This window comes from Bufo gargarizans, chromosome 2, assembly GCF_014858855.1.
Source record: "Bufo gargarizans isolate SCDJY-AF-19 chromosome 2, ASM1485885v1, whole genome shotgun sequence".
In the NCBI taxonomy this organism is placed as follows: domain Eukaryota; kingdom Metazoa; phylum Chordata; class Amphibia; order Anura; family Bufonidae; genus Bufo; species Bufo gargarizans.
Window position 1 is genome coordinate 713,534,742 of NC_058081.1, and position 23,858 is coordinate 713,558,599.

Below are 23,858 nucleotides of genomic sequence, written 5' to 3' on the forward strand. Positions count from 1 at the left end.
AGAGGACACAGGGGTCCGGAGGAGAGGACACAGGGGTCCGGAGGAGAGGACAGAGGGGTCCGGAGGAGAGGATACAGGGGTCCGGAGGAGAGGACAGAGGGGTCGGGAAGTAGGACAGAGGGGACGGGAGGGAGGACAGAGGGCTCTAGGGGAGAACAGAGGGGTCCGGAGGAGAGGACAGAGGGGTCCGGAGGAGAGGACAGAGGGGTCCGGAGGAGAGGACAGAGGGGTCCGGAGGAGAGGACAGAGGGGTCGGGAAGTAGGACAGAGGGGACGGGAGGGAGGACAGAGGGCTCTAGGGGAGAACAGAGGGGTCGGGAGGAGAGGACAGAGGGGTCGGGAGGGAGGACAGAGGGGTCGGGAGGGAGGACAGAGGGGTCGGGAGGGAGGACAGAGGGGTCGGGAGGAGAGGACAGAGGGGTCGGGAGGGAGGACAGAGGCTTGGCTGAGAATGTGTGTGTATGAAGGAGTTGGGAGAGATAACTGTTGTCTAAATGAGTGTTGAAGATGCAGGTACAGTAACTCTTCCAACACATGTACAGTGCCTTGAAAAAGTATTCACAACCCTGGAACTATTCCACATTTTCTCTCCTTACAGCCACAAACATTTTATTGGGATTTAATGTTATCGACCAACACAAAGTACAAGTCAGTGTGAGGCGAGAAGAAAATGATACCTGGTTTTCACAATGTTTAATAAGTAATAATCTGGACAGTGTGGCATGCATTAGTATTCAGCCCCCTGTACTCTGATCCCCTAAATAAAAACCAGTGTGACCAATCCCCTTCAGAAGTCACCTCAGTAGTAATAGAGTCCTCCTCTGTGTAATGTCTTCTCAGTATAACTCCAGCTGTTCTGTGAAGGCCTCAGAGGTTTGTTAGAGAACATTAGTGATCACACAGCATCATAAAAACTAAGGAACACACCAGACAGGTCAGGGATAAAGTTGTGGAGAAGTGTAAAGCAGGGTTAGGTTATAAAAATATCCCAAGCTCTGAACATCTCACGGAGCACTGTTCAATACATCATCCGAAAATGTAAGAAGTATGGCACCACTGCAAATCTACCAAGACATGTCCGTCCACCTAAACTGACAGCCCAGGCGAGGAGAGCACTGATTAGAGAAAGAGCCAAAAAGCCCATGGTCACTTTGGGGGAGCTGCAGAGATCCACAGCTCAGGTGGGAGAATCTGTCCTCAGGACAACTATTAGTCGTGGACTCCACAAATCTGCCCTTTATGGAAGAGAGGCAAGAAGAAAACAGTTTCTGAAAGCAGCCATAAGAAGTCCTGTCTGCAGTTTGCCACAAGCCATGTAGAGGACACAGCAAACATCCCCACCGTGAGACATGGCGGTGGCTGCATCATCCTGGGGAGGCCTTTCTTCAGCAGGGACAGGGAATCTGGTCAGAGGTGATGGGAAGGTGGATGGAGCTAAATACAGGGCAATCCTGGAGGAAAACCTGGGAGAGGCTGCAGAAGACTTGAGACTAGGGCGGAGGCTCACCTTCCAGCAGGACAACAACCCTCAACATCCAGCCAGAGCTGCAATGGAAGTGTCAAGATCAAAGAATCTTCATGTGTTAGAACAGCCCAGTAACCGTCCAGACCTAAATCCCAATGAGAATCTGGGACAAGACCTGAGAATTGCCGTTCACAGACGCTCTCCATCCAGTCTGAGTGCGAGCTCTTCTGCACAGAAGAATGGGCAAAAATGTCATCCTCTAGATGTGCAAACCTGGTGGAGACAGACCCCAGAAGACTGCAGCTGTGACTGCAGAGAAAGGTGGTCCTACAAAGTACTAATTTAGGGGGTGTGAATACTATTGCACGCTGCACTGTCCAGATATTTATTAATCATTGTGAAGACCTCGTGTCATCTTCTCACCTCACACAGACTTGGACTTTGTGTTGATCGATCTCATAAAATCTCTGTAAAATGCATTTAAGACTGTGGGTGTAACTTGAAAAATGTGGAAAAGTTCACACTTCTTACACTTCTCTCTTCTGTCTCTGCTCCTCTTACACTTCTCTCTGCTCCTCTCACACTTCTCTCTGCTCTCTCTGCTCCTCTCACACTTCTCTCTACTCTCTCTGCTCCTCTCACACTTCTCTCTACTCTCTCTGCTCCTCTCACACTTCTCTCTGCTCCTCTCACACTTCTCTCTGCTCCTCTCACACTTCTCTCTGCTCCTCTCACACTTCTCTCTGCTACTCTCTCTCTGCTCCTCTCACACTTCTCTCTGCTTCTCTCTGCTATCTCTGCTCCTCTCACTTCTCTCTGCTCTCTCTGCTCCTCTCACTTCTCCCTGCTGTCTCTGCTCCTCTCACACTTCTCTCTGCTCCTCTCAGCTGTCTCTGCTCCTCTCACACTTCTCTCTGCTACTCTCTCTGCTCCTCTCACACTTCTCTCTGCTTCTCTCTGCTATCTCTGCTCCTCTCACTTCTCCCTGCTGTCCTCTGCTCCTCTCACACTTCTCTCTGCTCCTCTCACACTTCTCTCTACTCTCTCTGCTCCTCTCACACTTCTCTCTGCTCCTCTCACACTTCTCTCTGCTCCTCTCACACTTCTCTCTACTCTCTCTGCTCCTCTCACACTTCTCTCTGCTCCTCTCACACTTCTCTCTGCTCCTCTCACACTTCTCTCTGCTCCTCTCACACTTCTCTCTGCTCCTCTCACACTTCTCTCTACTCTCTCTGCTCCTCTCACACTTCTCTCTGCTCCTCTTACACTTCTCTCTGCTCCTCTCACACTTCTCTCTACTCTCTCTGCTCCTCTCACACTTCTCTCTGCTCCTCTCACACTTCTCTCTGCTCTCTCACACTTCTCTCTGCTCCTCTCACACTTCTCTCTGCTCCTCTCACACTTCTCTCTGCTCCTCTCACACTTCTCTCTGCTCCTCTCACACTTCTCTCTGCTCCTCTCACACTTCTCTCTGCTCCTCTCACACTTCTCTCTGCTCCTCTCACACTTCTCTCTGCTCTCTCACACTTCTCTCTGCTCCTCTTACACTTCTCTCTTCTGTCTCTGCTCCTCTCACACTTCTCTCTTCTGTCTCTGCTCCTCTCACACTTCTCTCTGCTCCTCTCACACTTCTCTCTGCTCCTCTCACACTTCTCTCTACTCTCTCTGCTCCTCTCACACTTCTCTCTGCTCCTCTCACACTTCTCTCTGCTCCTCTCACACTTCTCTCTGCTCCTCTCACACTTCTCTCTGCTCCTCTCACACTTCTCTCTGCTCCTCTCACACTTCTCTCTGCTCCTCTCACACTTCTCTCTGCTCTCTCTGCTCCTCTCACACTTCTCTCTACTCTCTCTGCTCCTCTCACACTTCTCTCTACTCTCTCTGCTCCTCTCACACTTCTCTCTACTCTCTCTGCTCCTCTCACACTTCTCTCTGCTCCTCTCACACTTCTCTCTACTCTCTCTTCTCCTCTCACACTTCTCTCTACTCTCTCTGCTCCTCTCACACTTCTCTCTGCTCCTCTCACACTTCTCTCTACTCTCTCTTCTCCTCTCACACTTCTCTCTACTCTCTCTGCTCCTCTCACACTTCTCTCTGCTCCTCTCACACTTCTCTCTGCTCCTCTCACACTTCTCTCTGCTACTCTCTGCTCCTCTCACACTTCTCTCTGCTTCTCTCTGCTATCTCTGCTCCTCTCACTTCTCTCTGCTCTCTCTGCTCCTCTCACTTCTCCCTGCTGTCTCTGCTCCTCTCACACTTCTCTCTGCTCCTCTCACACTTCTCTCTACTCTCTCTGCTCCTCTCACACTTCTCTCTGCTCCTCTCACACTTCTCTCTGCTCCTCTCACACTTCTCTCTACTCTCTCTGCTCCTCTCACACTTCTCTCTGCTCCTCTCACACTTCTCTCTGCTCCTCTCACACTTCTCTCTGCTCCTCTCACACTTCTCTCTACTCCTCTCACACTTCTCTCTGCTCCTCTCACACTTCTCTCTGCTCCTCTCACACTTCTCTCTGCTCCTCTCACACTTCTCTCTGCTCTTCTCACACTTCTCTCTGCTCTTCTCACACTTCTCTCTGCTCCTCTCACACTTCTCTCTGCTCCTCTCACACTTCTCTCTACTCTCTCTGCTCCTCTCACACTTCTCTCTACTCTCTCTGCTCCTCTCACACTTCTCTCTGCTCCTCTCACACTTCTCTCTACTCTCTCTGCTCCTCTCACACTTCTCTCTGCTCCTCTCACACTTCTCTCTACTCTCTCTTCTCCTCTCACACTTCTCTCTGCTCCTCTCACACTTCTCTCTGCTCCTCTCACACTTCTCTCTGCTCCTCTCACACTTCTCTCTACTCTCTCTGCTCCTCTCACACTTCTCTCTACTCTCTCTGCTCCTCTCACACTTCTCTCTGCTCCTCTCACACTTCTCTCTGCTCTCTCTGCTCCTCTCACACTTCTCTCTGCTCTCTCTGCTCCTCTCACACTTCTCTCTGCTCCTCTCACACTTCTCTCTGCTCCTCTCACACTTCTCTCTGCTCCTCTCACACTTCTCTCTGCTCCTCTCAGCTGTCTCTGCTCCTCTCACTTCTCTCTGCTGTCTCTGCTCCTCTCACACTTCTCTCTACTCTCTCTGCTCCTCTCACACTTCTCTCTGCTCCTCTCAGCTGTCTCTGCTCCTCTCACTTCTCTCTGCTGTCTCTGCTCCTCTCACACTTCTCTCTGCTCCTCTCACACTTCTCTCTGCTTCTCTCTGCTATCTCTGCTCCTCTCACTTCTCTCTGCTCTCTCTGCTCCTCTCACTTCTCTCTGCTGTCTCTGCTCCTCACACTTCTCTCTGCTCCTCTCACACTTCTCTCTACTCTCTCTTCTCCTCTCACACTTCTCTCTACTCTCTCTGCTCCTCTCACACTTCTCTCTGCTCCTCTCACACTTCTCTCTGCTATCTCTGCTCCTCTCACTTCTCTCTGCTCCTCTCACACTTCTCTCTGCTCTCTCTGCTCCTCTCACACTTCTCTCTGCTCCTCTCACACTTCTCTCACACTTCTCTCTGCTCTCTCTGCTCCTCTCACACTTCTCTCTGCTCCTCTCACACTTCTCTCTTCTGTCTCTGCTCCTCTTACACTTCTCTCTGTTCTCTCTGCTCCTCTCACACCTTTCTCTGCTCCTCTCACACTTCTCTCTGCTCTCTCTGCTCCTCTCACACTTCTCTCTGCTATCTCTGCCGCTCACACGTCTCTGCTTTCCTTGGTGTCATGGTGATATGAGGTCACGTCCAGGCTGTATCCCGGATGGCGGTGAATCTTTTTCCTGGTTCCTCCTATCCTCCGCTATATATAGAGGCTCGGCCTATCTTTAGCTTATACAGACCTCCCCGGGGGGCCAGAGCCAGACCCTGTAATCCAGGACAATAACTTCCTCTGTCTATAGCAACCAGCGGGGTCCTGGGGGCCGCATACAGTGAGGTGCACCCTCATACTCTGCAGGGGCACAAACTTCTACACAAACCGTGTGACAGGAATGTTCCAGACGCTGCAGGCAGTGTGCGATGTGTTCTGGAGAGGTCCCAAGTAGCGAAGCCACACAGTGCACATGAGCCCCCAGTGCTCAGAGCGCTCCATTATACTGTCCTCCAATAATACCGCCATACAGTGCTCAGATCATACCATTATACTGTCCTCTAATAATGCTGCCATACAGTGCTCAGAGCGCTCCATTATACTGTCCTCCAATAATACCGCCATACAGTGCTCAGATCATACCATTATACTGTCCTCTAATAATGCTGCCATACAGTGCTCAGAGCGCTCCATTATACTGTCCTCCAATAATACCGCCATACAGTGCTCAGAGCGCTCCATTATACTGTCCTCCAATAATACCGCCATACAGTGCTCAGATCATACCATTAAACTGTCCTCCAATAATGCCGCCATACAGTGCTCAGATCATACCATTATACTGTCCTCCAATAATACTGCCATACAGTGCTCAGAATATGCCACAAAGAGGTATTCTACACTTAACTAATACCACCATGCAGTGCTCATATAACGTACCATACAGTGCTCATATAATGTACCAGCATACAGTGCTCATACAGGGAGTGCAGAATTATTAGTTGTATTTTTGAGGATAATTTTATTACTGAACAACAACCATGTTCTCAATGAACCCAAAAAACTCATTAATATCAAAGCTGAATATTTTTGGAAGTAGTTTTTAGTTTGTTTTTAGTTTTAGCTATTTTAGGGGGATATCTGTGTGTGCAGGTGACTATTACTGTGCATAATTATTAGGCAACTTAACAAAAAACAAATATATACCCATTTTAACTATTTATTTTTACCAGTGAAACCAATATAACATCTCAACATTCACAAATATACATTTCTGACATTCAAAAACAAAACAAAAACAAATCAGTGACCAATATAGCCACCTTTCTTTGCAAGGACACTCAGAAGCCGCCATCCATGGATTCTGTCAGTGTCTTGATCTGTTCACCATCCACATTGCGTGCAGCAGCAACCACAGCCTCCCAGACACTGTTCAGAGAGGTGGACTGTTTTCCCTCCTTGTAAATCTCACATTTGATGATGGACCACAGGTTCTCAATGGGGTTCAGATCAGGTGAACAAGGAGGCCATGTCATTAGATTTTCTTCTTTTATACCCTTTCTTGCCAGCCACGTTGTGGAGTACTTGGACGCGTGTGATGGAGCATTGTCCTGCATGAAAATCATGTTTTTCTTACCTTGCAGACTTCTTCCTGTACCACTGCTTGAAGAAGGTGTCTTCCAGAAACTGGCAGTAGGACTGGGAGTTGAGCTTGACTCCATCCTCAACCCGAAAAGGCCCCACAAGCTCATCTTTGATGATACCAGCCCAAACCAGTACTCCACCTCCACCTTGCTGGCGTCTGAGTCGGACTGGAGCTCTCTACCAATCCAGCCACGGGCCCAGCCATCTGGCCCATCAAGACTCACTCTCATTTCATCAGTCCATAAAACCTTAGAAAAATCAGTCTTGAGATATTTCTTGGCCCAGTCTTGACGTTTCAGCTTGTGTGTCTTGTTCAGTGGTGGTCGTCTTTCAGCCTTTCTTACCTTGGCCATGTCTCTGAGTATTGCACACCTTGTGCTTTTGGGCACTCCAGTGATGTTGCAGCTCTGAAATATGGCCAAACTGGTGGCAAGTGGCATCTTGGCAGCTGCACGCTTGACTTTTCTCAGTTCATGGGCAGTTATTTTGGCCTTGGTTTTTCCACACGCTTCTTGCGACCCTGTTGACTATTTTGAATGAAACGCTTGATTGTTCGATGATCGCGCTTCAGAAGCTTTGCAATTTTAAGAGTGCTGCATCCCTCTGCAAGATATCTCACTATTTCTGACATTTCTGAGCCTGTCAAGTCCTTCTTTTGACCCATTTTGCCGAAGGAAAGGAAGTTGCCTAATAATTATGCACACCTGATATAGGGTGTTGATGTCATTAGACCACAGCCCTTCTCATTACAGAGATGCACATCACCTAATATGCTTAATTGGTAGTAGGCTTTCGAGCCTATACAGCTTGGAGTAAGACAACGTGCATAAAGAGGATGATGTGGTCAAAATACTCATTTGCCTAATAATTCTGCACGTAGTGTATAATGTACCACCATACAGTGCTCAGATAAAGTACTACTATATTTAGCTACTATAATACTGCCCCTATGTACAAGAATATAACTACTATAATACTGCTCCTATGTACAGGAATATAACTGCTATAATACTGCCTCCTATGTACAAGAATATAACTACTATAATACTGCTCCTATGTACAGGAATATAACTACTATAATACTGCTCCTATGTACAAGAATATAACTACTATAATACTGCCTCCTATGTACAATAATATAACTGCTATAATACTACTCCTATGTACAAGAATATAACTACTATAATACTGCTCCTATGTACAAGACTATAACTGCTATAATACTACTCCTATGTACAAGAATATAACTACTATAATACTGCTCCTATGTACAATAATATAACTACTATAATACTGCTCCTATGTACAAAAATATAACTACTATAATACTGCTCCTATGTACAAGAATATCACTACTATAATACTGCCTCCTATGTACAAGAATATAACTACTATAATACTGCCTCCTATGTACAAGAATATAACTGCTATAATACTGCTCCTATGTACAAGACTATAACTGCTATAATACTGCTCCTATGTACAAGAATATAACTACTATAATACTGCTCCTATGTACAAGACTATAACTACTATAATACTGCTCCTATGTACAAGAATATAACTACTATAATACTGCTCCTATGTACAAGAATATAACTACTATAATACTGCTCCTATGTACAAGAATATAACTACTATAATACTGCTCCTATGTACAAGAATATAACTACTATAATACTGCTCCTATGTACAAGAATATAACTACTATAATACTGCTCCTATGTACAAGAATATAACTACTATAATACTGCTCCTATGTACAAGAATATAACTACTATAATACTGCTCCTATGTACAAGAATATAACTACTATAATACTGCTCCTATGTACAAGAATATAACTACTATAATACTGCTCCTATGTACAAGAATATAACTACTATAATACTGCTCCTATGTACAAGAATATAACTACTATAATACTGCTCCTATGTACAAGAATATAACTACTATAATACTGCTCCTATGTACAAGAATATAACTACTATAATACTGCTCCTATGTACAAGGAATATAACTACTATAATACTGCTCCTAGTGTACAAGAATATAACTACTATAATACTGCTCCTATGTACAAGTATATAACTACTATATACTGCGCCTATGTACAAGGAATATAACTGCTATAATACTGCTCCTATGTACAAGAATATAACTACTATAATACTGCTCCTATGTACAAGAATATAACTACTATAATACTGCTCCTATGTACAGAATATAACTACTATAATACTGCCTCCTATGTACAAGAATAGAACTACTATAATACTGCTCCTATGTACAAGAATATAACATACTATAATACTGCCTCCTATGTACAAGAATATACTACTATAATACTGCTCCTATGTACAAGAATATAACTACTATAATACTGCTCCTATGTACAAGAGATAACTATCGATAGATACTGCCTCCTATGTACAAAGAATATAACTACTATAATACTGCTCCTATGTACAGAATATAACTACTATAATACTGCCTCCTATGGTACAAGAATATAACTAGCGACTAATACTGCTCCTATGTACAAGAATATATCTAGCGATAATACTGCTCCTATGTACAAGAATATACTCTATAATACTATAATACTGCTCCTATGTACAAGAATATAACTACTATAATACTGCTCCTATGTACAAGAATATAACTACTATAATACTGCTCCTATGTACAAGAATATAACTACCTAGAATACTGCTCCTATGTACAAGAATATAACTACTATAATACTGCTCCTATGTACAAGAATATAACTACTAAAATACTGCTCCTATGTACAAGAATATAACTGCTATAATACTGCCTCCTATGTACAAGAATATAACTACTATAATACTGCTCCTATGTACAAGAATATAACTACTATAATACTGCTCCTATGTACAAGAATATACCCTATAATACTGCTCCTATGTACAAGAATATAACTACTATAATACTGCTCCTATGTACAAGAATATAACTACTATAATACTGCCTCCTATGTACAGAAATAAACTACTATAATACTGCTCCTATGTACAAGAATATAACTACTATAATACTGCCTCCTATGTACAAGAATATAACTACTATAATACTGCTCCTATGTACAAGGAATCTAAACTGCCTATAATACTGCCTCCTATGTACAAGATATAACTACTATAATTGCTCCTATGTACAAGAATATAACTACTATAATACTGCTCCTATGTACAAGAATATAACTACTATAATACTGCTCCTATGTACAAGAATATAACTATAATACTGCTCCTATGTACAAGAATATAACTACTATAATACTGCTCCTATGTACAAGAATATAACTACTATAATACTGCTCCTATGTACAAGAATATAACTACTATAATACTGCTCCTATGTACAAGAATATAACTACTATAATACTGCTCCTATGTACAAGAATATAACTACTATAATACTGCTCCTATGTACAAGAATATAACTACTATAATACTGCTCCTATGTACAAGAATATAACTACTATAATACTGCTCCTATGTACAAGAATATAACTACTATAATACTGCTCCTATGTACAAGAATATAACTACTATAATACTGCTCCTATGTACAAGAATATAACTACTATAATACTGCTCCTATGTACAAGAATATAACTACTAATACTGCTCCTATGTACAAGAATCACTACTATAATACTGCTCCTATGTACAAGAATATAACTACTATAATATGCTCTATGTACAAGAATATAACTACTATAATACTGCCTCCTATGTACAAGGAAATAACTACTATAATACTGCTCCTATGTACAAGAATATAACTACTATAATACTGACTCCTATGTACAAAAATATAACTACTATAATACTGCTCCTATGTACAAGATATAACTAATATAATACTGCCTCCTATGTACAAGGAATAACTACTATAAACTGCCTCCTATGTACAAGAATATAACTACTATAATACTGCTCCTATGTACAAGAATATAACTACTATAATACTACCTCCTATGTACAAGAATATAACTACTATAATACTGCTCCTATGTACAAGAATATAACTACTATAATACGCTCCATGTACAAGAATATAACTACTATAATACTGCCTCCTAGTACAAGAATATAACTACTATAATACTGCTCCTATGTACAAGAATATAACTACTATAATACTGCTCCTATGTACAAGAATATAACTACTATATACTGCTCCTATATACAAGAATATAACTACTATAATACTGCTCCTATGTACAAGAATATAACTACTATAATACTGCTCCTATGTACAAGAATATCACTACTATAATACTGCCTCTATGTACAAGAATATAACTGCTATAATACTGCTCCTATGTACAAGAATATAACTACTATAATACTGCTCCTAGTACAGAATATACTACTATAATACTGCCTCCTATGTACAAGAATATAACTACTATAATACTGCCTCCTATGTACAAGAATATAACTACTATAATACTGCCTCCTATGTACAATACTATAACTACTATAATACTGCTCCTATGTACAAGAATATAACTGCTATAATACTGCTCCTATGTACAAGAATATAACTACTATAATACTGCCTCCTATGTACAAGAATATAACTACTATAATACTGGCCTCCTATGTACAATAATTATTCTACTATAATACTGCTCCTATATACAAGAATATAACTACTATAATACTGCTTCTATGTACAGGACTATAACTACTATAATACTGCCTCCTATGTACAAGAATATAAACTACTATAATACTGCTCCTATGTACAAGATATAACTACTATAATACTGCCTCCTATATACAAGAATATAACTACTATAATACTGCTCCTATGTACAAGAATATAACTACTATAATACTGCTCCTATGTACAAGATTATAGCTGACCATCCACATTTCTGGGGTAGTCTCTTTGGGGGGTCACCGCTCCCGGCGGTCTCACTGGAGGCATCTCCTCTGCTGATCCTCGCGCTTCTTTTGAAGAGGACGATTATACTATAAAGATGTGATTCAGCAGGGAGGGGGGGGAGCAGTGACTCAGAATCCCCGGTCCCTCACCCTGCGAGGGGCATCCAGAGGAAGCCCACAGATCAGAGGAAACTGCTGAGGACATTGTGAGGAGCGGGAGGAGAGGCTGTGCATATGGAGGGTGATTCGTGAGTACATACCCTTATAATGCCTCTGGTCTGTAATAACTGCCCCCTGCTGCGGGGGTCGGAGCCCCACCATACCCCGGGGAGGCGCGTTACCCGGTTCAGAACTGTATAGACTGGGGAGGGTCAGGCGTCCATCAATTTTACATTACTATTGTGTAATGACTGCATCTGCTGAAATGTCACCCCAATCTACATCTACACATCTGTACAATCTCCGTCTGTACAATCCACATCTGTACAATCTCCGTCTGTACAATCCACATCTGTACAATCTCCATCTACACATCTGTACAATCTCCATCTACACATCTGTACAATCCACATCTGTACAATCTGCATCTGTACAATATTGCATGTAGAATTCTTGTGAGCGGTCAGGGGCCCGGGGTTGGGATGTCTCGTGGTCTCTTGGGATGTTGATCCTATGTCTGAATGTCTCATTCTTAGGAGACAGTCACTCTTGGTGACCGTTCACATTACAGACGACCTACAAGTTTCTGATAGACTTTACTTGTAATGCAATCCTTCTGCTTCCTGTCAGTGAATGGGAACAATTGTATTTACCTACAGTAGTGTAGCGCGGCGTGAGGAGGACGAGGAGACGGAACGTTCCACATTTCTTATCTTCAGGATTTTCCCTTTTAAGGAAAAAAACAAATATCCAGAGAAATTAGACTCAGATCTGCCCCACAGAAGGTGGATGAGGGGAGGCCTGTCCACTATACGGGGTCTCACCTCCCCCCGGTCAGTCCACTATACAGGGTCTCACCTCCCCCCGGTCAGTCCATTATACGGGGTCTCACCTCCCCCCGGTCAGTCCATTATACGGGGTCTCACCTCCCCCCGGTCAGTCCACTATTCGGGGTCTCACTTCCCCCAGGTCAGTCCACTATACGGGGTCTCACCTCCCCCCGGTCAGTCCACTATATAGGGGCTCACCTCCCCCCGGTCAGTCCACTATACAGGGTCTCACCTCCCCCCGGTCAGTCCACTATACAGGGTCTCACCTCCCCCCGGTTAGTCCACTATTCGGGGTCTCACTTCCCCCAGGTCAGTCTACTATACAGGGTCTCACCTCCCCCCGGTCAGTCCACTATACAGGGTCTCACCTCCCCCGGTCAGTCCACTATACGGGATCTCACCTCCCCCCGGTCAGTCCACTATACGGGGTCTCCCTTCCCCCCGGTCAGTCCACTATATGGAGTCTCACCTCCCTCCGGTCAGTCCACTATACGGGGTCTCGCCTCCCTCCGGTCAGTCCACTATACAGGGTCTCACCTCCCCCCGGTCAGTCCACTATACGGGGTCTCCCTTCCCCCCGGTCAGTCCACTATATGGAGTCTCACCTCCCTCCGGTCAGTCCACTATACGGGGTCTCGCCTCCCTCCGGTCAGTCCACTATACAGGGTCTCACCTCCCCCCGGTCAGTCCACTATTCGGGGTCTCACTTCCCCCAGGTCAGTCCACTATACAGGGTCTCACCTCCCCCCGGTTAGTCCACTATACGGGGTCTCACTTCCCCTGGTCAGGCCATTATACGGGGTCTCACTTCCCCCCGGTCAGTCCACTATACAGGGTCTCACCTCCCCCCGGTCAGTCCACTATACGGGGTCTCACCTCCCCCCGGTCAGTCTACTATACAGGGTCTCACCTCCCCCCGGTCAGTCCACTATACGGGGTCTCACCTCCCCCTGGTCAGTCCACTATACGGGGTCTCACCTCCCTCCGGTCAGTCCACTATACAGGGTCTCACCTCCCCCCGGTCAGTCCACTATTCGGGGTCTCACTTCCCCCAGGTCAGTCTACTATACAGGGTCTCACCTCCCCCCGGTCAGTCCACTATACAGGGTCTCACCTCCCCCCGGTTAGTCCACTATACGGGGTCTCACCTCCCTCCGGTCAGTCCACTATACGGGGTCTCACTTCCCCCAGGTCAGTCCACTATACGGGTTCTCACCTCCCCCCGGTCAGTCCACTATACGGATGCTCACCTCCCCCCGGTCAGTCTACTATACGGGATCTCGCCTCCCCCCGGCCAGTCCACTATACGGGGTCTCACCTCCCCCCGGTCAGTCCACTGTACGGGGTCTCGCCTCCCCCCGGTCAGTCCACTATACGGGATCTCGCCTCCCCCCTGGTCAGTCTACTATACGGGATCTCGCCTCCCCCCGGTCAGTCCACTATACGGGATCTCGCCTCCCCCCTGGTCAGTCCACTATACGGGATCTCGCCTCCCCCCGGTCAGTCCACTATACGGGATCTCGCCTCCCCCCTGGTCAGTCTACTATACGGGATCTCGCCTCCCCCCGGCCAGTCCACTATACGGGTTCTCGCCTCCCCCCGGTCAGTCCACTATACGGGATCTCGCCTCCCCCCGGTCAGTCCACTATACGGGGTCTCGCCTCCCCCCGGTCAGTCCACTATACGGGATCTCGCCTCCCCCCTGGTCAGTCCACTATACGGGGTCTCACCTCCCTCCGGTCAGTCCACTATACGGGGTCTCACCTCCCTCCGGTCAGTCCACTATACGGGGTCTCACCTCCCCCCGGTCAGTCCACTATACGGGGTCTCGCCTCCCCCCGGTCAGTCCACTATACGGGATCTCGCCTCCCCCCTGGTCAGTCTACTATACGGGATCTCGCCTCCCCCCGGTCAGTCCACTATACGGGATCTCGCCTCCCCCCTGGTCAGTCCACTATACGGGATCTCGCCTCCCCCCGGCTAGTCCACTATACGGGATCTCGCCTCCCCCCTGGTCAGTCTACTATACGGGATCTCGCCTCCCCCCGGCCAGTCCACTATACGGGATCTCGCCTCCCCCCGGTCAGTCCACTATACGGGATCTCGCCTTCCCCCGGTCAGTCCACTATACGGGGTCTCTCCTCCCCCCGGTCAGTCCACTATACGGGATCTCGCCTCCCCCCTGGTCAGTCCACTATACGGGATCTCGCCTCCCCCCGGCTAGTCCACTATACGGGATCTCGCCTCCCCCCGGTCAGTCCACTATACGGGGTCTCACCTCCCCCCAGTCAGTCCACTATACGGGGTCTCACCTCCCCCCGGTCAGTCCACTATACGGGGTCTCACCTCCCCCCGGTCAGTCCACTATACGGGGTCTCACTTCCACCAGGTCAGTCCACTATACAGGGTCTCACCTCCCCCCGGTCAGTCCACTATACGGGGTCTCACATCCCCCCGGTTAGTCCGCTATACGGGGTCTCACTTCCCCCAGGTCAGTCTACTATACGGGGTCTCACTTCCCCCAGGTCAGTACACTATACGGGGTCTCACTTCCCCCCGATCAGTCTACTATACGGGGTCTCACTTCCCCCCTATCAGTCTACTATACGGGGTCTCACTTCCCCCAGGTCAGTCTACTATACGGGGTCTCACTTCCCCCCGATCAGTCTACTATACGGGGTCTCACTTCCCCATGTCAGTCCACTATATAGGGTCTCACTTCCCCCAGGTCAGTCTACTATACGGGGTCTCACTTCCCCCAGGTCAGTCCACTATACGGGGTCTCACCTCCCCCCGGTCAGTCCACTATACGGGGTCTCACTTCCCCCAGGTCAGTCCACTATACGGGGTCTCACCTCCCCCAGGTCAGTCCACTATACGGGGTCTCACTTCCCCCCAGTCAGTCCACTCTACGGGGTCTCGCCTCCCCCCAGTCAGTCCACTCTACGGGGTCTCGCCTCCCCCCAGTCAGTCCACTCTACGGGGTCTCGCCTTCCCCCGGTCAGTCCACTATACGGGGTCTCACCTCCCCCAGGCCAGTCCACTATACGGGGTCTCACCTCCCCCAGGTCAGTCCACTATACGGTGTCTCACCTCCCCCCGGTCAGTCTACTATACGGGGTCACACTTCCCCTCGGTCAGTCCACTATACGGGGTCTCACCTTCCCCCGGTCAGTCCACTATACGGGGTCTCACCTCCCCCCGGTCAGTCTACTATACGGGGTCTCACCTCCCCCCGGTCAGTCTACTATACAGGGTCTTACCTCCCCTCCGGTCAGTCCACTATTCGGGGTCTCACTTCCCCCAGGTCAGTCCACTATACAGGGTCTCACCTCCCCCCAGTTAGTCCACTATACGGGGTCTCACTTCCCCCCGGTCAGTCCACTATACAGGGTCTCACCTCCCCCCGGTCAGTCCACTATACGGGGTCTCACCTCCCCCCGGTCAGTCTACTATACAGGGTCTCACCTCCCCCCGGTAAGTCCACTATACGGGGTCTCACCTCCCCCCGGTCAGTCCACTATACGGGGTCTCACTTCCCCCAGGTCAGTCCACTATACAGGGTCTCACCTCCCCCCGGTTAGTCCACTATACGGGGTCTCACTTCCCCCAGATCAGTCCACTATACGGGGTCTCACTTCCCCCCGGTCAGTCTACTATACAGGGTCTCACTTCCCCCCGATCAGTCTACTATACGGGGTCTCACTTCCCCCCGATCAGTCTACTATACGGGGTCTCACTTCCCCCAGGTCAGTCTACTATACGGGGTCTCACTTCCCCATGTCAGTCCACTATACGGGGTCTCACTTCCCCCAGGTCAGTCTACTATACGGGGTCTCACTTCCCCCCGATCAGTCTACTATACGGGGTCTCACTTCCCCATGTCAGTCCACTATATAGGGTCTCACTTCCCCCAGGTCAGTCTACTATACGGGATCTCACTTCCCCCAGGTCAGTCCACTATACGGGGTCTCACCTCCCCCCGGTCAGTCCACTATACGGGGTCTCACTTCCCCCAGGTCAGTCTACTATACGGGGTCTCACCTCCCCCCGGTCAGTCTACTATACAGGGTCTCACCTCCCCCAGGTCAGTCCACTATACGGGGTCTCACCTCCCTCCGGTCAGTCCACTATACGGGGTCTCACCTCCCTCCGGTCAGTCCACTATACGGGTTCTCACCTCCCCCCGGTCAGTCCACTATACGGGTTCTCACCTCCCCCCGGTCAGTCCACTATACGGGTTCTCACCTCCCCCCGGTCAGTCCACTATACGTGTTCTCACCTCCCCCCGGTCAGTCCACTATACGGGTTCTCACCTCCCCCCGGTCAGTCCACTATACGGGGTCTCACCTCCCCCCGGTCAGTCCACTATACGGGTTCTCACCTCCCCCAGGTCAGTCCACTATACGGGTTCTCACCTCCCCCCGGTCAGTCCACTATACGGGGTCTCACCTCCCCCCGGTCAGTCCACTATACGGGGTCTCACCTCCCCCCGGTCAGTCCACTATACGGGGTCTCACCTCCCCCCGGTCAGTCTACTATACAGGGTCTCACCTCCCCCCGGTCAGTCCACTATACGGGTTCTCACCTCCCCCCGGTCAGTCCACTATACGGGTTCTCACCTCCCCCCGGTCAGTCCACTATACGGGGTCTCACCTCCCCCCGGTCAGTCCACTATACGGGTTCTCACCTCCCCCAGGTCAGTCCACTATACGGGTTCTCACCTCCCCCCGGTCAGTCCACTATACGGGGTCTCACCTCCCCCCGGTCAGTCCACTATACGGGGTCTCACCTCCCCCCGGTCAGTCCACTATACGGGGTCTCACCTCCCCCCGGTCAGTCCACTATACGGATGCTCACCTCCCACCGGTCAGTCCACTATACGGATGCTCACCTCCCCCCGGTCAGTCTACTATACGGGGTCTCACCTCCCCCCGGTCAGTCCACTATACGGGGTCTCACTTCCCCCCGGTCAGCACACTATACGGGGTCTCACTTCCCCCCGGTCAGTCCACTATACGGGGTCTCACTTCCCCCCGGTCAGTCCACTATACAGGGTCTCACCTCCCCCCGGTCAGTCCACTATACGGGGTCTCACCTACCCCCGGTCAGTCCACTATACGGGGTCTCACTTACCCCAGGTCAGTCCACTATACGGGTCTCACTTACCCCAGGTCAGTCCACTATACGGGGTCTCACCTCTCCCTGGTCAGTCCACTATACGGGGTCTCACTTACCCCAGGTCAGTCCACTATACGGGGTCTCACCTCTCCCTGGTCAGTCCACTATACGGGGTCTCACTTACCCCCGGTCAGTCCACTATATGGGGTGTGAGGCAGTGACAGGCCTCATATATGAAGAGGGAAGAGATGTGTCTCCTAGAAGGTGCAGGAACCTCATAGAGGAGATGTTTGGGACGATGTTGGTTAAAGAGAGAAGAGAGATTTGGATGGTTGATGTCATATGCTCCTGATGAAGGGGTCTCTTATACCCCGAAACGCGTAGAGCAAGATTTCCTTCACCCCACCCTGTGGTTCAAATAAAGACGTTTGACAAGAAGCTCGACTGGACTGCTGTCATTTCGTGAGATTCTACAGGCGACCCAGGCGCAGGAGGTGATCCGGTGGGTGTTTTCAGTTTATCGCATCCGGGACCTCCTGGGTGAAGTGAGTTAAAATTGTTTTTATTTATTTATTTTTTATCAATTATTTATAATATGACATCATAGCCGCTATTTGAGCCTTTGAATATAGGAATTTTAATAACATAGCAAACTTAAATCCTAATAACTTATTATTAAGCGGATATTTCAATACATATCTCTCATCTAAGGGACGGTGGCGCCGTCTAAAGGGGTGAAAAACATTTTTTCTTCCTTGCGTGCCTATACTTCATCCATTAGGGGGTTCCCCTGTTGGTTCTTTCCCCCTGGCAGCCTAATATCCCTACAACAGCATCAATACCAAAGTACATCACTTTTTTGCCTTGGCCAATTACATTTGCAGGTCCATCCCTTGGCGCCCTGCTGGATACTCTTGAACTTCCTTAGGGAAGACTAGAGATTAACCCCCCCCTTCTTTTTTTTATCTCCTTTTCCCCACGAGGCCGGAGGTGAGGCCAGGTGCGATAATCACTTGAGGATAAAGCAATCCTCAGAGTGGGAGGGAATGGAAGAGGAAGCCTGCAGAGGCTCCGGGTGGTTCCAGTCAGGAGGGCTGGGGGCCACAAGGCTGAGGAAGCCTAAGTTTGGGGGACCCAGAGACATCTGAAGAAGAGAGGTGTCGCACAGTCAGTCAGGAGGACCGCTGGACCATATCCCCCCCAAGGTATTTCACTGCTTCCACCAGGAGGACTGGTGGGATGCACTGGTCACAGCTAGGAGGCTGTCTGACCGAAGCCGACTACCACGGTGTGAACACTGACCTAGAGGTGAGTTATGGAGACCTCTGTACAGTGAGCGCCCAGCCGGGCAAGGGTTTATGGGTTTGTGTTGATGTGACACATTGTGAGGTGAAGGTGGCGCCGAAGTGGAAGTGTGAGGAGCAGTGTGACGAATAACGTCTGAGCTGGAAACCCCTGTGTGATGTCACTGCCGACCCGGCCCCGGCTCAGTCCAGTATTTGGGGTCTCGCTCCCCCGGGTCAGTCCAGTATTTGGGGTCTCACTCCCCCCGGCTCAGTCCAGTATTTGGCGTCTCGATCCCCCGGGACAGTCCAGTATTTGAGGTCTCACTCCCCCCAGGTCAGTCCAGTATTTGGGGTCTCGCTCCCCCCGGCTCAGTCCAGTATTTGGGGTCTCGCTCCCCCCGGCTCAGTCCAGTATTTGGGGTCTCGCTCCCCCCGGCTCAGTCCAGTATTTGGGGTCTCACTCCCCCCGGCTCAGTCCAGTATTTGGGGTCTCGCTCCCCCGGGTCAGTCCAGTATTTGGGGTCTCACTCCCCCCAGTCAGTCCAGTATTTAGGGTCTCGCTCCCCCCGGGTCAGTCCAGTATTTGGCGTCTCGCTCCCCCTGGCTCAGTCCAGTATTTGGGGTCTCGCTCCCCCGGCTCAGTCCAGTATTTGGGGTCTCGCCCCCCGGGTCAGTCCAGTATTTGGGGTCTCGCTCCCCCCGGGTCAGTCCAGTATTTGGCGTCTCGCTCCCCCCGGCTCAGTCCAGTATTTGGGGTCTCGCTCCCCCGGCTCAGTCCAGTATTTGGGGTCTCGCTCCCCCGGCTCAGTCCAGTATTTGGGGTCTCGCTCCCCCGGCTCAGTCCAGTATTTGGGGTCTCGCTCCCCGGGTCAGTCCAATATTTGGGGTCTCACTCCCCCGGGTCAGTCCAGTATTTGGGGTCTCGCTCCCCCGGCTCAGTCCAGTATTTGGGGTCTCGCTCCCCGGGTCAGTCCAATATTTGGGGTCTCACTCCCCGGGTCAGTCCAGTATTTGGGGTCTCGCTCCCCCGGCTCAGTCCAGTATTTGGGGTCTCGCTCCCCGGGTCAGTCCAATATTTGGGGTCTCACTCCCCCGGGTCTGTCCCCACCCCCCCCCCCCCCCCGCTCTCATGTGAGACAAGTGGTCGGCGGTTCCAGGACTCGTCTCTTTTCTCGGAATGCTGGAATTATAAACAGACACGGACACGGTTACATAACGCGCTTATTACACGTGACCCCTCGCTATTACACCCCACACATGGGAGACACATGGTACACATCCGCCAGGATCAATGCTGGGAGGGGACGAGCAATGCTCTAGTCACAACCAGAGCTGCATTCTACTGATGTACAGTTCAGTATGACCCACAATGCACTCCAGAGCATGCAATACATGATGGAAGCTCAGAGTAGTGGCTGCAGCTCTGGTGGTGACTAGAGTATAAAACGCGATGTATGCAGCTCTGGTGGTGACTGAGTATGAGACATGATGTCATTCCTGATCAGTGATGTCAGCAGCAGGAGCTGCACCTGTAGAGCTCAGAGACGGGAGTGTGTGGAGCGAGGCGCCGATCTGGAGAAGGGGACAAAACCTTTCTGCTGCTCTGAGACTTCCCAGACACAGCGGCCTCCAGACATCTTACATGGAAGAAGAAGAAGAACTCGGACTCTTCCTGGAGCTGCCGCCCCCCAAACTGAGTAATCGGGGGAGAAGACCCTGGAAGAGGGGTGACCGAGAACCTGAGAAACGTCTCAGTAATGTCTGGAGGAGACCAGGCGCCGCTTATCACCTGCCCAATACCATCCCTACAGTGAGGCATGGAGGTGGCAGCATCATGTCTGGAGGAGACCAGGCGCCGCTCATCACCTGCCCAATACCATCCCTACAGTGAAGCATGGTGGTGGAAGCATCATGTCTGGAGGAGACCAGGCGCCGCTTGTCACCTGCCCAATACCATCCCTACAGTGAAGCATGGTGGGGGCAGCATCGTGTCTGGAGGAGACCAGGCGCCGCTCATCACCTGCCCAATACCATCCCTACAGTGAAGCATGGTGGGGGCAGCATCATGTCTGGAGACCAGGCGCCGCTCATCACCTGCCCAGTACCATCCCTACAGTGAAGCATGGTGGGGGCAGCATCATGTCTGGGGGAGACCAGGCGCCGCTCATCACCTGCCCAATACCATCCCTACAGTGAAGCATGGTGGAGGCAGCATCATGTCTGGAGGAGACCAGGCGCCGCTCATCACCTGCCCAATACCATCCCTACAGTGAAGCATGGTGGGGGCAGCATCGTGTCTGGAGGAGACCAGGCGCCGCTCATCTCCTGCCCAATACCATCCCTACAGTGAAGCATGGTGGGGGCAGCATCATGTCTGGGGGAGACCAGGCGCCGCTCATCACCTGCCCAATACCATCCCTACAGTGAGGCATGGTGGGGGCAGCATCATGTCTGGAGGAGACCAGGCGCTGCTCATCTCCTGCCCAATACTATCTCTACAGTGAAGCATGGTGGTGGCAGCATCATGTCTGGAGGAGACCAGGCGCCGCTCATCTCCTGCCCAATACCATCCCTACAGTGAAGCATGGTGGTGGCAGCATCATGTCTGGGGGAAACCAGGCACCGCTCATCACCTGCCCAATACCATCCCTACAGTGAAGCATGGTGGTGGGAGCATCATGTCTGGAGGAGACCAGGCGCCGCTCATCACCTGCCCAATACCATCCCTACAGTGAAGCATGGTGGGGGCAGCATCAGGTCTGGAGGAGAACAGGTGCCGCTCATCTCCTGCCCAATACCATCCCTACAATGAAGGGGCTGCAGACTTGTGTCCATGTGAGGCGGCAGATATTTCTCTCATTCTGAGGACACAATGGGAGGACTTTCTGAACGCGCTGTAGACATATGACCGGCCCCGGGCCCTGCGCGTCAGCAGACAGTCACACGGAGCCACAGCTGACCCCGAGCCCCCCCAGGACACCAGACCCTCATATATATATACACAGTATAACACTCAGAGGCAGGTTGTCAGCAGTAATAGATGTTCCTGTAGTATGAGGTGTGGATCTCATGTCTGATCTCATGTCAGTATATCAGTGATGTCATCAGCAGGGGCGGGGCTGTGACTACCTCTCAGACAGGATATACAGGCAGGTTGTCAGCAGTGATAGATGTTCCTGTAGTATAAGGGGTGTGATCTCATGTCTGATCACATGTCATTATATCAGTGATGTCATCAGCAGGGGCGGGGCTGTGACTACCTCTCAGACAGGATATACAGGCAGGTTGTCAGCAGTAATAGATGTTCCTGTAGTATAAGGTGTGGATCTCATGTCTGATCACATGTCATTATATCAGTGATGTCATCAGCAGGGGGCGGGGCTGTGACAACCTCTCAGACAGGATATACAGGCAGGTTGTCAGCAGTAATAGATGTTCCTGTAGTATAAGGTGTGGATCTCATGTCTGATCACATGTCATTATATCAGTGATGTCATCAGCAGGGGGCGGGGCTGTGACAACCTCTCAGACAGGATATACAGGCAGGTTGTCAGCAGTAATAGATGTTCCTGTAGTATAAGGTGTGTGTGACCTCATGTCTGATCACATGTCATTATATCAGTGATGTCATCAGCAGGGGGCGGGGCTGTGACAACCTCTCAGACAGGATATACAGGCAGGTTGTAAGCAGTAATAGATGTTCCTGTAGTATAAGGTGTGGATCTCATGTCTGATCACATGTCAGTATATCAGTGATGTCATCAGCAGGGGGCGGGGCTGTGACTACCTCTCAGACAGGATATACAGGCAGGTGGTCAGCAGTAATAGATGTTCCTGTAGTATAAGGTGTGTGACCTCATGTCTGATCACATGTCAGTATATCAGTGATGTCATCAGCAGGGGGCGGGGCTGTGACAACCTCTCAGACAGGATATACAGGCAGGTTGTCAGCAGTAATAGATGTTCCTGTAGTATAAGGTGTGGATCTCATGTCTGATCACATGTCATTATATCAGTGATGTCATCAGCAGGGGGCGGGGCTGTGACAACCTCTCAGACAGGATATACAGGCAGGTTGTCAGCAGTAATAGATGTTCCTGTAGTATAAGGTGTGTGTGACCTCATGTCTGATCACATGTCATTATATCAGTGATGTCATCAGCAGGGGGCGGGGCTGTGACAACCTCTCAGACAGGATATACAGGCAGGTTGTCAGCAGTAATAGATGTTCCTGTAGTATAAGGTGTGACCTCATATCTGATCACATGTCAGTATATCAGTGATGTCATCAGCAGGGGGCGGGGCTGTGACTACCTCTCAGACAGGATATACAGGCAGGTTGTCAGCAGTGATAGATGTTCCTGTAGTATAAGGTGTGTGATCCCATGTCATTATATCAGTGATGTCATCAGCAGGGGGCGGGGCTGTGACAACCTCTCAGACAGGATATACAGGCAGGTTGTCAGCAGTAATAGATGTTCCTGTAGTATAAGGTGTGGATCTCATGTCTGATCACATGTCATTATATCAGTGATGTCATCAGCAGGGGGCGGGGCTGTGACAACCTCTCAGACAGGATATACAGGCAGGTTGTCAGCAGTAATAGATGTTCCTGTAGTATAAGGGGTGTGACCTCATGTCTGATCACATGTCAGTATATCAGTGATGTCATCAGCAGGGGGCGGGGCTGTGACAACCTCTCAGACAGGATATACAGGCAGGTTGTCAGCAGTAATAGATGTTCCTGTAGTATAAGGTGTGACCTCATATCTGATCACATGTCAGTATATCAGTGATGTCATCAGCAGGGGGCGG

General features: G+C 49.4%; 1 protein-coding gene across 2 annotated transcripts in view; it reads left to right on the plus strand.

Moving 5' to 3' along the window:
• LOC122927081 (gap junction gamma-1 protein-like) overlaps nucleotides 1–23,858 on the plus strand; it is a 74,391-nt gene that overhangs the window by 28,059 nt on the left and 22,474 nt on the right. Inside the window, exon 1 of one of the 2 annotated variants that reach the window (XM_044278658.1) lies at nucleotides 11,793–11,895. The exons of the other annotated variant lie outside the window; for it this stretch is intronic. The gene's annotated coding sequence lies outside the window, so the exon portion shown is untranslated. Of the gene's footprint in view, nucleotides 1–11,792; nucleotides 11,896–23,858 lie in introns of those variants that run through there. 2 annotated transcript variants of the gene reach the window in all.